The sequence below is a fragment of the Pteronotus mesoamericanus genome, unplaced genomic scaffold (genome assembly GCF_021234165.1).
Source record: "Pteronotus mesoamericanus isolate MK-2021 breed Mesoamerican mustached bat unplaced genomic scaffold, CSHL_Meso_final contig_33, whole genome shotgun sequence".
NCBI lineage: Eukaryota > Metazoa > Chordata > Mammalia > Chiroptera > Mormoopidae > Pteronotus > Pteronotus mesoamericanus.
Window position 1 is genome coordinate 3,078,416 of NW_026555135.1, and position 13,416 is coordinate 3,091,831.

Here is a 13,416-nt window from a genome sequence, read left to right on the forward strand (position 1 = left end):
AGTCACTGAGTAGTGCACACATCACCATTTCCTAATCCCAAAGCATTTTCATCAGCCCACGAAAAGCTCCCTACTCGCTGGCAGTCACCGCCACCCGCTGCCGACCCCATTCCCGCCCAAGCCCCGACAGCCACTGCTCTACTTTCTGTCTCTATTTGCGGGTCTAGCCTGGACCTTTCATATAAAAGGAATCATACAATATATGGTCTTTTGTGACTAGCTTCTTTTACTTAACACAATGTTTTCAAGGTCCATCCATCTTGTAATATAAACCAGCCCTACATTCTCTTTTAGAGCTGAATATTATTCAGTTGTATAGATACACCTTTTACCCATACACCAGTTGATGGGCATTTGGGTTGTTACCTTTTTTTGGTTGTTATCAGTAACAGTGCTGTGAACAAGTTTCTGTGTGAACATGTTTTCACTACTCTTGGGTCCATACTTTGGAATGGAATGGCTGGGTCATATAGTTTAACCTTTTGAAGAACTGCCAAAAGCTGTCTCCTGAAGTGGCAGCACCGTTTTACACGCCCTAAGTATTATCGCTACCACCCCCATTTTACAGGCGAGGAATCTGAAGCATAGAAAGGCTTAGCCATTCGCTGTAGGTGGCCCAGCACAGCCAGGCAGTCTGGCTCCAGCGGCCTTGCTTTAACCCAGGAGTTGGCAAATGCTAACTCATGGGCCATATCCGGCCGGCCACCTATTCTTGTACAGCCCACAAGCTAAGAATGGGGAAAAATCAAAACAAGAACACATTTGTGACACATGAAAATTATATGAGAGTCAAATTTCAGTGGGTCCATAAATAAAGTTTCACAGAGACACAGGCACGTCATCCGTTTATGCATCGTCTATGGCAGCTTTAACGGCAACTGCAGAGTTGAGTATTTGGGACAGAACCCACATGGTCCACAAAGCCTAAAATGCTTCCTGCCCCTTTAGAGGGAAAGGTTGCTGTCCCCTGCAGCCACTGGGCTCGAATGGCTCATAACTTCCGTGTTCGGTGGAGAGAGTAAAGGGAGGCCGTGGGCACTTAGCACAGGGTGGAGAGGGTCAGGGCACGCTTCCCAAAGGCAGCACTGGGCAGAGGCAAGCGAGATGAGCTCCTAAGATGCCTCCTTCTAAGTGCCCAGGGGTGGCACCATAGGGGCAAATGGGGCTTCAGGCCCACCCACTGCTCTCTCTCTGGGCCTCATTCGGGGCCTCTGCCTACCCCCGCCCCCGCCACTCCCACCCAATGCTAACCTCAGCACAGGGATTACAGCCCCCAGTCTGAGGAGAGAGACGCATTAGGGGCTTGCTGAGAATATCGACTGACCCAGTGTCTCCTAATTGCTGGGAATTGTCTGCTGCAGCCTCTGTGCCTGCAGTTCCCTAGGGAGCCACGTGGAATATGGTGCAGCTGCGGGGAATCTCTGAGTCAAGCCAAGCGCAGGGCTTGGGGGACAGTGAGGGATGGGGATGCTGTTGGGCTCGGCTTAGCTCCAATGGGGTTGGGAGGCCTGGGGAGCCGTGGGGAGAAGCTCCCAGCTTTCTTCACCCAGATCTCACCCTATGCATCCCTAGATTAGGGCTTCTACTGTCAGGTCGACCACCACATCCACCCCCACCTCCCCAGGAAGGGTGGAAGCAGCTGATAAATAGAAAGAGGCCTGGATTCATCCTGTGTCAGCCCTGACTTGCTCTGTGCGGAGGCCTCTCAGGGCTCTTCCCTGAACCTTGCTTTCGGAATCTGTAAAATGGGATAAAGCCTTTGCCTAGGCTTCTAGAGGAGGCCAGATTGTGAGGGTGCCAGGAGGGCACACGGCTGCGCGATGGAGGTACTACAGGTTGGCCTCCGGTAAGCAGAAGCCCCCACCCAGGTTTCCCTGCCCTCGCACCCCTTTCCCAGGACTCCCCACCCTGGGACTTGTTCCCATGTGTCCTCTGCCCTTCCCCGCTCACCCACCCCCACAGCTGAGCGACACAATCCCTAGGAATGGAAATTCTATTTCAGATCTGGGAAAAAGGGAAGTAGAACTGCCTGCACCGGGCCTCAGCCCAGCACTCAGCTGATTTTCGCTCTTGGAACTGCCTCTCTGGAGGTAAATTTTCACACTATTCATAAGTTTGGGGGCATCTTTGGGAGGCAAGCCTCTTGTCTCTTCTTTTCATACTTTCCTGGGCCATCTTGTCCACTCCCAGGGCTTCAGTAACCAGGTGCAGCCAGGGCCACCCAATCTCTGCCTCTCCATGGAGATTGCAGGCTCCCGGCTGCCTTGGGGGATGACACCCAGGTCCTGCAGACCCAGTACCGCCTCACTGACCTCCTTGCCACCCCAACCTACTTCTCATATCCCTCAAAGCCCTCTTCTCACCACTCTGTTGGCTGCTGTCCTCGGGGGGCAGGACACTGCCCACCAATCCAAGCGCTGTTCTGCAGCCAGCGCACGCTGTTTAACGGGCACATGACCAGGGTCTGGCCTCTCCAGCTCCTCCATCCTCACCACTCCAGAACTTGCTGTCCCTTCACCTGGTCAACACGCCCTGACCCTTCGAATCTCAGCTCAGATGCTACCTCCTCCAGGGAGCCGCCCCTGAGCCCCAGGTTCAGTTAGAGCACCCCTCAGCCTCCCGTAGCCCTGGGCATCTCTAATCCTTCTGGGCGTCCTGTGCGAGTAGTGTGGATGTGTCCATACCCCGCCATGGGGTGGCCTGCGTTATTCCTACATCCCCAGTGGCCAGCACAGAGCAGCAAGAGGGTGAGGCACTGGAGCTTTCCGGATGATACATCTGGGGAGGCCTGGAAGTTCTATCAGAGATGTGCTGCTCATACACTGGGCATTTGGACAAGGTCCCAGAGACCAGACTCTCTCCCCTCCCCCATCACGCTGGCAGGGCGATGGCATTACTACTTAGGATCAACTGATTTCTCCAAGTCACCTTTCAGGGTATCAGCCAAGTTCTCAATAAATCCCCTGCCAGCTTTGAGACCGGAGGGAGCCCCTACCTCTGAGCCTGATGTTCAAGGGCCCCCCTCAGCCCAAAGTCCCACTTTCTGTCTGAATTTATGGCCCCCACCTGGCACTCCTCTTTGCACAGGGAAGGGTCTTCCCGGAGCCCAGGCCTGAGATGCAGTGAGGGCCTGTTGCGAAGCTGCAGGATCTGCTCCCATGCTGATGTCCTGGGAAGGCACCCGGCCCACTTTCCAACTCCCCCTCCCTCCCAGGACCCCCAGCTGCCAGGCCCTCGCTGCCCCCAGGTCCTGCTTCCTCTGGCCCCCCACCCACTCTCTTCCCTGAGATCAGATAGACTCTCAGGCCAGGTGTCAGTGCGCAGGCTCTAGCCTAGTCTCCTTCAACTGACTTGCTGTGTGACTTCAGACAAGTCACTAGCTCTCTCTGAGTTTACTTAACTCATCTGAGAAATGGGAACTAGATGGAATAACAAATAAAAGAACCCAGCTTGCAATAAAAAGGAATAAAACACTGATCCATGCTACAACATGAAAGAATCACGAAAAGAGCATGCTAAGCAAAAGAACGTAGCTACAGAAGGTGGTGTGGGGCTTGCGGGGCCCGTGCCGGGCACTGCGCCTGTGTCACCTCCTTAAGTCACAGCCTTCCAAGTACAGCTCAACGGGCTTCTGTTACAGATTAAAAACATGGGCCCCAGGTGAATGGATGAACAAACCATGGTCCATCCCCAAAATGGAATATTACTCAATGATAAAAAGAAATGCACTACTAAGCCACGAAAAGACATGAGGCAACTTTAAAAGTATGATACTGAGTGACAGGAGCCAATCTGAAAAGGCTACATACTGTATGGTTAAACTACATGACATTATGCAAAAGGCAAAACTGTAGAAGCATTAAAAAGATCAATGGATGCCAGGGATTGGGCACAGGAGCACAGGGGATTTTTAGGACAATGAAACTATTCTCTCTGATACTGTTGTGATGGACCCATGTCATTATACATTGATCAAACCCCATAGAATACACAACACAAGGAGTGAACCCTAGTGCAAACTATGGGATTTAGTTAATAACATTGTAGCAATGTTGGCCCATCAGTTGTAAAAAATGTACCACCCCAAGGTAAAATGTTAATAATACGAGAAGCTCTGTGGTGTGCAACAGAGGGCATGGAAAACTCTGTACTTCCTGATCAGTTTTCTGTAAACCTAAAACTATTCTTTTTAAAAAAAGCCTATTAATTGAATATATATGTATTTAATTTCGATATCTATATTGATCGACTGATAGATAAGCATATCCAAGATATTAAGTCATTCGCCCAAGGCCAAACAGTTAATCGGGACAGAAGGATTTGAATCCAGGGCTGTCGACTCTAAAGCCCAGACTTTCCATGGCACCAGCTCCAGACGGAGCGTCTGCCCATGTTTCTGCCACCTTCCATGTCCATGCCAACCACTGCATTTGTGTCACTGCAAATTGCACCTCAAAGGGCCAAGCTCAATATTTTGGTTGGCACCAAGGGAGCAGGAGCACAGAGTAGGGCCAAGAAGCCAGGGGAGGAGAGGGAAACCCCTCCACCAGCATGGCAGGCACAGGGCGGGGTCAGGGGGGACCTGACCCGCAGCAGCTTGCAGGGCCCTGGGGATGGAGGCAAAGCACATGTGCAGAGGGGTAAACCACTCCTCTGCTCCTTGGCCATGGCTGCCCCTACTGGGGCCTCCACCCTAGCCCTGCCCCGGGCTGACAGGCTGAGGCTGAGCTCAGCCACCAGCAGGCGGCACGACTTCTACAAGCCTCTGGCCCTGGCTTTTCCTTCTGTGTCGTGGGAGAGTTTGAACACCATTAGATGACCTCCAAGGGCCTTTTGGGCACTCACCTTCTAAAATCCATTAACCATCTGCTCTGTGCTTATTCCCAGGAGAAAAGCAAAGACGGGACAGCTCCGGGAGGGAAGGAAGGAGAATTGCACAGCCCTCGCCCAGCCTGAGGGGAAGAGCCCCTCCATTCCGAGGACTAACAGCTGGGGGCCCTGAGCCTGCCACTGACTGAAACAGTCACAATGAGGGTGAAAGGTACAGGAAGGCCTGTTACATTCTGCAGCTGCCCCTGTCCAGGGGCCTTCACCATCTTTGACAGGGACCAAGGTACAGGGAGTCACAGCCTGGATAATTCACAGTGATGACCCCAAAACTTGACTTAGCGTAAAACTCAAGGTGTAAAAGGCCACAGTGATTCCTCCCCACCGTGTTCAAGGAACATGGCCTTGGAGCGAGGCCAGGGCTTCCCTGTAGTTCTTCCTCATGGCCCTGCCCATCCCCTGCTCCCAGTGCAGGTGTGCCTGTGGGGCCACCTTAGCTCCGGAACCCTCTGCCCATCCTTAAGGCCGGCAAACTCCCCCTCATCTCAGCTCAGGGGGCCTCTCCTCTCAGAGACCCTCCCTGCTGACATCAGGGTCTCGGGGACCCACAGCTCCTGTGCTACCTTGGGTCCGGGCACTGATCCCTGCACAGTGGCTTCCCGGAGAGGGCCACACCTAAGCAGGATTCGGAAATAAGGGAGGTCTGCAGCACAGGGGAGGAGAGGGAGCCTCTGGGTGAAGGAACAGCAAGGCAAAGCCTGGTGGTGGCATTCAGTTTGGTGGGGGAGGGGTGTGCTGCCAACAGGATCCCTCCTGCCCTCTGGGGGTTCAGGGGCAGCAGAGCAGCCCCCAAGCAGCTCACTGGCTGGGCTGTTTTCCCCAACTAACAACTAAACCCAAAACAACAAGGCAAATCCCAGGCACTGGGGCTGGAGGTGGGGGGACAAGGCTAATTCTGGGACTTCCCATTTTCCAAGACTTGAAAAGCCCAGAGAAATGTGGGACCGAGCAATCCCAGGCCCCTCCCCACCAGCCTCAACAGCCTTCGGTGCTTAGCATTTGATGAATGCTCCCAGGGCTGGTGCATTTCTTGTTGTGCAGGCGTCACCGGATGGCTTGAATTTGGAGATCTGGGCTGCCACCCCCGCCCTATGGCCCTGGGCATGTCACTCCACGTCTCTGAGCCTCGGAGAAAGCCTTACATTCGAATGAAATTGACAGGGAAGGTGAGCAGATGCAGGACGGGAAGGAAGTCTGTCGCTGAGGCAGCTGCCAGTGGGGCAGAGGCTGGGAGAGGAGGGACTGCCAGGGAGGCCTGGGAGGTGAAAAGACAAGGTGGGCCAAGCACCCCGCCCCTTTGTCACACGCATCATTAGAGTTGCTCAGTGGCTGAGGCTGGGGCTCAGCAGGAGCCTGCAAAGAATCAATCATGCTGTAATTAGGGTCATTATTAATCTCTTTCCAGGGAGGTGCCAGAGCCTCCTGTTTACACAACACTCTGTCCCCCAGAGACCTCTGATTGCCCTCCCTGGGGGAGCAGGCCAAGGCTGAGGCCATCACTGGGCATGTGCAGGCTCGCTGCACCCCAGTCACTGGTTCTCAAGTTCTCTTGCCCCTCCTGTAGGAAGCACTCCCTGCTTATTCCTGGGAGCTGTGGCCTCTGGTACCATCTGTCCCATATCTAAGACTCTTGAGCTCATTCCATAAATGTTTAAGAAGCCTCCACTGTGTGCCAGGCACTACTGGGAGCCAAGAAAGATTTACAGAGAATCAGCCATGGACCTTCCTTTGGGGGTCAGCCTCTTCACAGCAACAGCAGCTACAACCGTAACCACATGCACAGTGCTTTGCTGTTTACAGTCTCCCGACATGTTGTTTCATTGAAGCATCTCACCAACTCTGCAGGTTAAGTACCAGATCCCCATTTTATGGACACATGTTTGGGTCAGTTTGGGGCTACAGGCTGGACAGGAGCTGGGCTCAGGACCCTGCCCAGGGGCCTTGGGTTCTCATGGCACAGACAGGACCTCTCTTTCCCAAGTCAGGGCGACAAGCTTAGGCTGAGTAGTCACCAGGTGTCACCTGGCCTTGCCCAGAGAGCAAGGCTTAGCATCTCAGACTCAAAATCTCTAGCTGCAAACTCTATAAATCAGAGTCTTAGAATTACCTCACCCAAGACTCATATATAATCATGGACTCCTGGTGCAATCCACAGAAATATCCCGGGATTTCAGATTATTAAAATGATGAAATGTCAGCACCAGGAAAGACCTGCAGCGACTCCATCCAGCCTCACTTTCCACGCAGAAGTCCCCAGCGTACGTCCTAGCAGTGGTCACCCAGCAGGGCAGCCTGTAAAGGCTTGCATACTCCCGGGGGGGGGGGGGGGGGCTGAGTGGTTTCCTCCTCTAGGCAGGCCTGTAGGACAGCCCTCCTGAGAGGAGAGGCCTGCTCCCACTCACCCCCACCCCCCCTCAAAAAAAAAAACAAACCCCAGCTGGCACCGACAGGTTCTTCCTGGAGGAAGCAGAGGGAGCAAATACCCCCAGGGCCTCAGGCTGGGCCTCAAGGGCCAGACAGGGGGCCTGGCGGAAGGGAAGACTTTCACGGTCCTGGCACCTGGACCGACAGCGCAGCTCCTCCCAGGGTCCCAGCGACCTCCCCAGGGCAGGGAGGCCGCCTGAACGAGAGCAAGAAAAGGTAGAAGCGGAGTCTGGCAGAGACTCGCACTGAGCAAACTTGCCTCTGACTAGTTTTTGCCCCCTGAGGGAATGGAGAGCAATGATTTATTTTATTTATTTATGTAAAATAGTAGGGTTATTATACAAACAGGCTTCCCAAGCCAGCCCTGGGGTGGGAGGAAAAGCAAGTCCTACCATTTAAGGAGTCTTTCCCTTGCTTCCTTCCACTCACACCTACCTGTCTTAACTCACCTCCCTCTTCCCCTCCTCACACTACAGTGTTCCAAGCACATCACACTACCCACCTTCCCACAGCTCGGCCTTTGCTCACGCTGGGCCCTCTGCCAGGAAGGCCCTCCCCCCACCCCAATCCACATCCCATCCATCTTAACAAATAGACCCTGTGCAAGGTACAATCTGACACCTCCCCCCACCCGCCCAGGAAACCCACTGCCTCCTCCCCTTGTGCTCACACGTCTGGCAGAGCTCTCGAGACATGATCACAGGCCTCTGTGCACAGTAATTATCTGCTTCCGTGGCTGCCTTGCCCACCAGGCTGAAAGCTTCTCCAGACGGAGACTTCTGATCCACTCAGCCAAGCTTTTTGGAAGAGCCGGTACCTGTGGCCCCGCATCAGGAGATGGGGACGTGAGCTACCCCAGACCCCTTCCCTGCTAGAGGAGTCACTGTGCTGGGGACCTGTGTCCCTCCCTGCAGAGTGCCAGCGCCAAGGAGGTGTCCATTTATTTGTCAGAGAAGCTGGTTAAATGTGCAAAGGAAGGAAAGAAGGAACCAATCAGAGCCTCTTAAACCACACAATTGCAGAGCCCTTCTGAGCCTGATCCTGATTCTGCCTCTGAACAATAATTGGCCTTTCCCTATTTACAGAAAAATTAAGTTACTGAAATAAGTCTCAAACATTTTCTCCCACAATTTTTATTTTTTTAAATTATTTTAAAAATTTATTGATTAGTTGGGGGGGTGGAGAAACATCAACTTGTCTCACTTATTTATGCATTCACTGGTTGATTCCTGTATATGCCCCAACTGGGGATCGAACCTGTAAACTTGGCATATCAGGATGATGCTCTAACCAACTGAGCTACCTGGCCAGAGGTCCCACATTTTCTTAAACCTCTGCTATACACTTGCACACTTCTGTTTTTGGTCTAGTATAAGATGACCTCAGATTTAATGCACTGAGACTTCCTCACTGTCATTTACATCTCTCTTCCTCAAGGCATTCTGTGAAGAGGGGCTACCCTCCTACTTCCAGGCACATCTGAGAATCTGGGGCCCAAACTTTTCTACCTCTCTCAAATTTCCAGGTTTCCCTTTGGTAACCAAAGAAAACTGGCCTTGCTCGAACGCAAAGGAAGAAAGTCCCAGGAGATAGTGGCCGGCACACTCTTGAGGTTCATGCCAATTCCACGGTTCAAGGCCTACGATTCCATTATTTGCTATTGATTTCTTTTAGTGAAGCACCATTCTTTAGGATTCTCTCAAAACACAAATCTCCCCTGGACATGGGAGCCCATGAAACCTACCCAAATTGGAGGACAAGGTAACTTATTTTAATACTTGACTCCAGGGAAGCCGTAAATCACAGGGTTTGGGGATGTGCGCCAAGAGCCAGCCTGCCCAGGTTTGAAACCCAGTTCTACCACTTACTAACTGAGCAAATCCCTTAACACTGCCATACCTCAGTCTCCTTATGCATAAAGTGGGGCTAATAATAGTGCCAACCTCATGGGCTGCTGTGAGGATTAAATGGCCTAACGCACACAAGGGGCTGAGGTAAGTGCAGGTACGCTGGAGTAAGCCAGAGACAGCTCTGCTCAGAGCTTCAGTTTTTTGTTTTTTGGTTTTTTCTTGCCTGTAAAATAGGACAATAATCCCCAGTCATCCTTCCTTTTTTTGGAAACTGTAGAGCGCTGCCCCCATGTGAGAGGCTGTAGTTGTTTTAGAACCCAGTGGGCCGCTCTGTGTGGCTTGTCTCTGACTCCTTTCTCCCTGCCTCCTTCTTTTATTTTTTCTTTACCTGGAAGAAGGTATCAGTGGCTGTGAGCTGGGCTCCCAGGGCTGTTCTGTCAGGGACGTAGTGATGTCACTTCACCGGGAGAGCTGTGGGGACAAGGGGACAGACCCAGTCAGACCACTCATCAGATTACCCTGCCTTCCCCGCTTCCACCTGACCCTTAGTGAGCTCCTATCCTGTGCCCGGCTTGTTTTGAGTGTGGGGCTCAGGGATGGGTCACATCTAGTCCCTGCCCTGGAGGAGTCACCAAGCTGGTGGGTGAGCTGAAGAGACACTTGATCCATTAGTGGGCCACGAGACCCCCCACACACAATTCCCCCTCCACACATGCTAACCACAAACCAGCCTCAACCCCAAACCCAGTATAACCTGCTCCCTGAACCATTCTTCCTCCCATACCCCAGGACCCACAGAAACACAATCCAAGACCCAGCCCCCCTAGGACAAAATCTGGGGCTGTGCCCAGCTGGGGGGGTCGGGGCGGAGGCCCTTTTGTGCTGCCCAGGGACCTGCTTCCCCAAAAGGAACTGCCAAACCAGCTGTTCTAAAGCAGCCACAGAGAGAGGGCTGGAGGGCTGGAGGCGGGATCCGGGGCACCGCAATTATGTGGCTGACTCCTGACTCATGCACCACCTCCCCCATCACAAGCTCTTACAGACTGCCGGACAGCCCTTCTGCCCAGGACCGGGGAGGAGAGATGGTACCACCAACAGGCCATGGGGAGAGGAGAAAAGGGAAGGGGTTCCAGGTCAGACTGCAGGCTTCGGAGGATGCTGCCACATTGCCCTTTAGGGGACACAGGCTGGCAGAGCCAGGAGCCTGCCTAGGTCACCCAGAGTGTCAGAGGCAGAATGAAGGCCGAGACCCGGGTTTCCTGGTGCTTTGCGGGCTTCGGGGAAGTGGTGGCTCAGGCCTGGTGCCCAGTGCAAGCCTATGCCAATTATGAGAACTCTCTTCAACCCGTCTGGGCCCTGGAGCCACACACCAGCAAGAAACACACAGGCAAGACTCACCCTTGGATGGGGAGGGGGCAGAGCCGGGTTCAGAGACAGCTTGGAAATGACATCCAGCTACTGAAAGATTCTTGGGGCACTCCCAGCCCGGCCCCTCTCCACCTCCAGCCCCCAGGTTTCTCACAATGCCCTGAATGTACTGCACTTTACAGTTTACAAAACACACTTATTTCTTTCATGTCCCACGGTGATCCTAAGACCTAAGTGACAGAGGGAATATATTGAGTAGAGCAGGGCTTCTCAAACTCCAACATACAAACAAATCACCTGGAGATCTTGTTCAAACACAGTCTGACTCGGTAGGTCTACGCTGAGGTCTGAGATTCTACATTCCTGACCAGCTCCTGAGTGATGCTGATGCTAGTGGTCCAGGGGCCGGAGTCTGAGTAGCAAGATCATCGCTGTTAACAGCGTGGGTGCTGGGGTCGGACCGTGTAAGTTAGTTAGGATCTTGGCTCTTACTGTGTGGCCTTAGGCAAGTTACTGATCCTCTTTGTGCCTCGATCTTCTTAAGTGCAAAACAGTAATAATACCAACTCCGTGTGATGTGAGGATTAAATTATGTAAAATGACTGAAGTGATTATTATTTCAAAATGTTAAATGGAGCCTCTGAGAGGTAGGCACAGCCAGCACAGGTGGCAGAGCCAGAATTCAAACCCAGTTCTCTTCACGTAAATCCTGCAATACCAAGCTGCTATGAAATGTCACAGCCAGCAAACCCTTCCCCCATTAGACAGACACAGGTATTGAGGCATGGAACGAGGCAGAGAACTGACAGGCCACCAAAAGCTGATGTCAGAAATCCAAGTCCATGACTCCTGGCCTAGTGCTCTATCACGCTTCACTGTCCTGCAAGGAAGAGAAAGTGTCACAAATTCACCCTAAGGGGCCCTAGCTCTGCTGTCAGCCCTCACCTGGAAACTGAATGTGGGAAGAATGCCTGGGTAGGGAGGCTGCCCCACACCACGGCAGCCAGGTCCCCTGCTCTGTCAGAGTCCTGCCCACCCGACTGGGTGAGGAGAACTGTCTAGCATCCTCCTTCCACCTCCATCTCCTACCTCCAGTCTGTGGCACTGCTCAGTCTCAGGACCACCCTGCTGGGGACGCAGGCAGAGGGTGGCACAGCCTGGGCCTGCCTCCACCCCAACCTTGGCTTCCCAACACGGGGCCAGTGGGAGTCTATGAGTCATTTGAAGGAAGTGCTCAGCCTCAAACAGGAAGTGGCTCTTCAAGCAGAAACCCCCTGTAGGATCTCCCCAGGGCCCTGTGGCGGGTGGCCTGGGTAGCAGAGTCTGATGGAGGGAAGCCGACTCGGATAGAGCAATGCCTAGGCAGATTTTACCTGAAACTCAAATGCGACACCCATCCTCCAGGTGGGGGTCACCCTGACCCTCCAGGACAGGGTCACCCTGTTGGGGTCGCAGGCAGAGGGTGGCACAGCCTGGGCCTGCCTCCACCCCCACCTTGGCTTCCCCACACGGGGCCAGGGGGGCCAGCTGCCAGGACAGGCTCTGGCCATCCTTGACCCTAAAGTGGAATTAAGTCAGCTGAAAACTCATTATTTTACTTGTTTTTATTCATCTTTCTTAAATGTACAGTATGGCTTACATTTAGTTCCATGTTTAATATTCAAAGTGTTTTGGGTCCCTATTTACAAGTTTGGTGATGTTTAGTGATCAGAAATATGCCATTGGAACTTAACTCTTGTTTTTATTAACTAGCCTATGGTAAAATTGCCTTAATATTTCATTTCACTTAGAGTGGCAGTTTCCAAGAACCTATAAACAGCATTGAGGACTTACCTCATCCGTTTCCCAGCAATGCTGAGCATACTTTTATTTATTTACTTATTTACTTGCTTGCTTATTTATTTATTTAGTCACTTATTTAGTGGGACAGTGGGGAGAGCTTTTCTCCCTGTTCTCATTTGTGGTTCTAAAGTGTTCATGAATTAGTGTGGTTATTCATAATAAATGCACATGGCAGCTGAGGAACATCTTCCAGTACAGTAGTCCCTCCTTATCTGCAGTTTCACTTTCTGTGGTGTTTTCAGTTACTTATGGTCAACCATGGTCCAAAATCATTAAATAGAAAATTCCAGAAATAAACAATTCATAAGTTTTAAATCGCACTCCATTCTGAGTAGTACAGTGAAGTCCTGCACCATCCCGCTCCATCCGGCCCTGGACAGTAACCATCCCTCTGTCCACGCTTTGTCCGTACAGTGTACGCTCTCTACCCTTAGTCACTTGGTAGCCATCTAGTTATTGATTGACTAGTACAGTATGACGGTGCTTGTGTCAAAGTCACCCTTATTTTACTTAATCATGGCCTCATGTGCAAGAGCAGTGATGCTGGGAATTCAAATATGCCGAAGAGAAGGCGTGAAGTGCTTCCTTTAAGTGAAAAGGTGAAAGTTCTCAATAAGAAAAAAAGTATGCTGCTTTGTGCTAGTTTGCTGAGAGAGACACATTCGCATAACTTTCATTACAATATAGTTATAAATGTTTTATTTCATTATTGGTTATTGTTGTTAACCTCTTACTGTGCTTAGTTTATAAATTAAACTTTGTCATAGGTATGTATGTATAAGAAAACACAGAGTAAACATACGGTTGACCTGTAAACAACTTAGGTTTTGAAAAAAATCATGTAAGTATAAGTGAACCCACACAGTTTGAATCTGTGCTGTTCAAGGGTCACCTGTATTTTCAATCTGCAGTCGGGAACCTGTGTCTATGGAGGGGCAACTTAGGTTATACATGGATTTTCGATTGCACAGGCGTCAGCGCCCCGAATCCTCAAGTTGTTCACGGTCAATTGTATAGGATTTGGTGCTATCTATGGTTTCAGGCA

At 51.8% G+C, this 13,416-nt stretch overlaps 1 protein-coding gene across 1 annotated transcript in view; it reads right to left on the minus strand.

Moving 5' to 3' along the window:
- GDPD5 (glycerophosphodiester phosphodiesterase domain containing 5) overlaps positions 1-13,416 on the minus strand; it is an 85,039-nt gene that overhangs the window by 42,003 nt on the left and 29,620 nt on the right. The window lies entirely within an intron of this gene.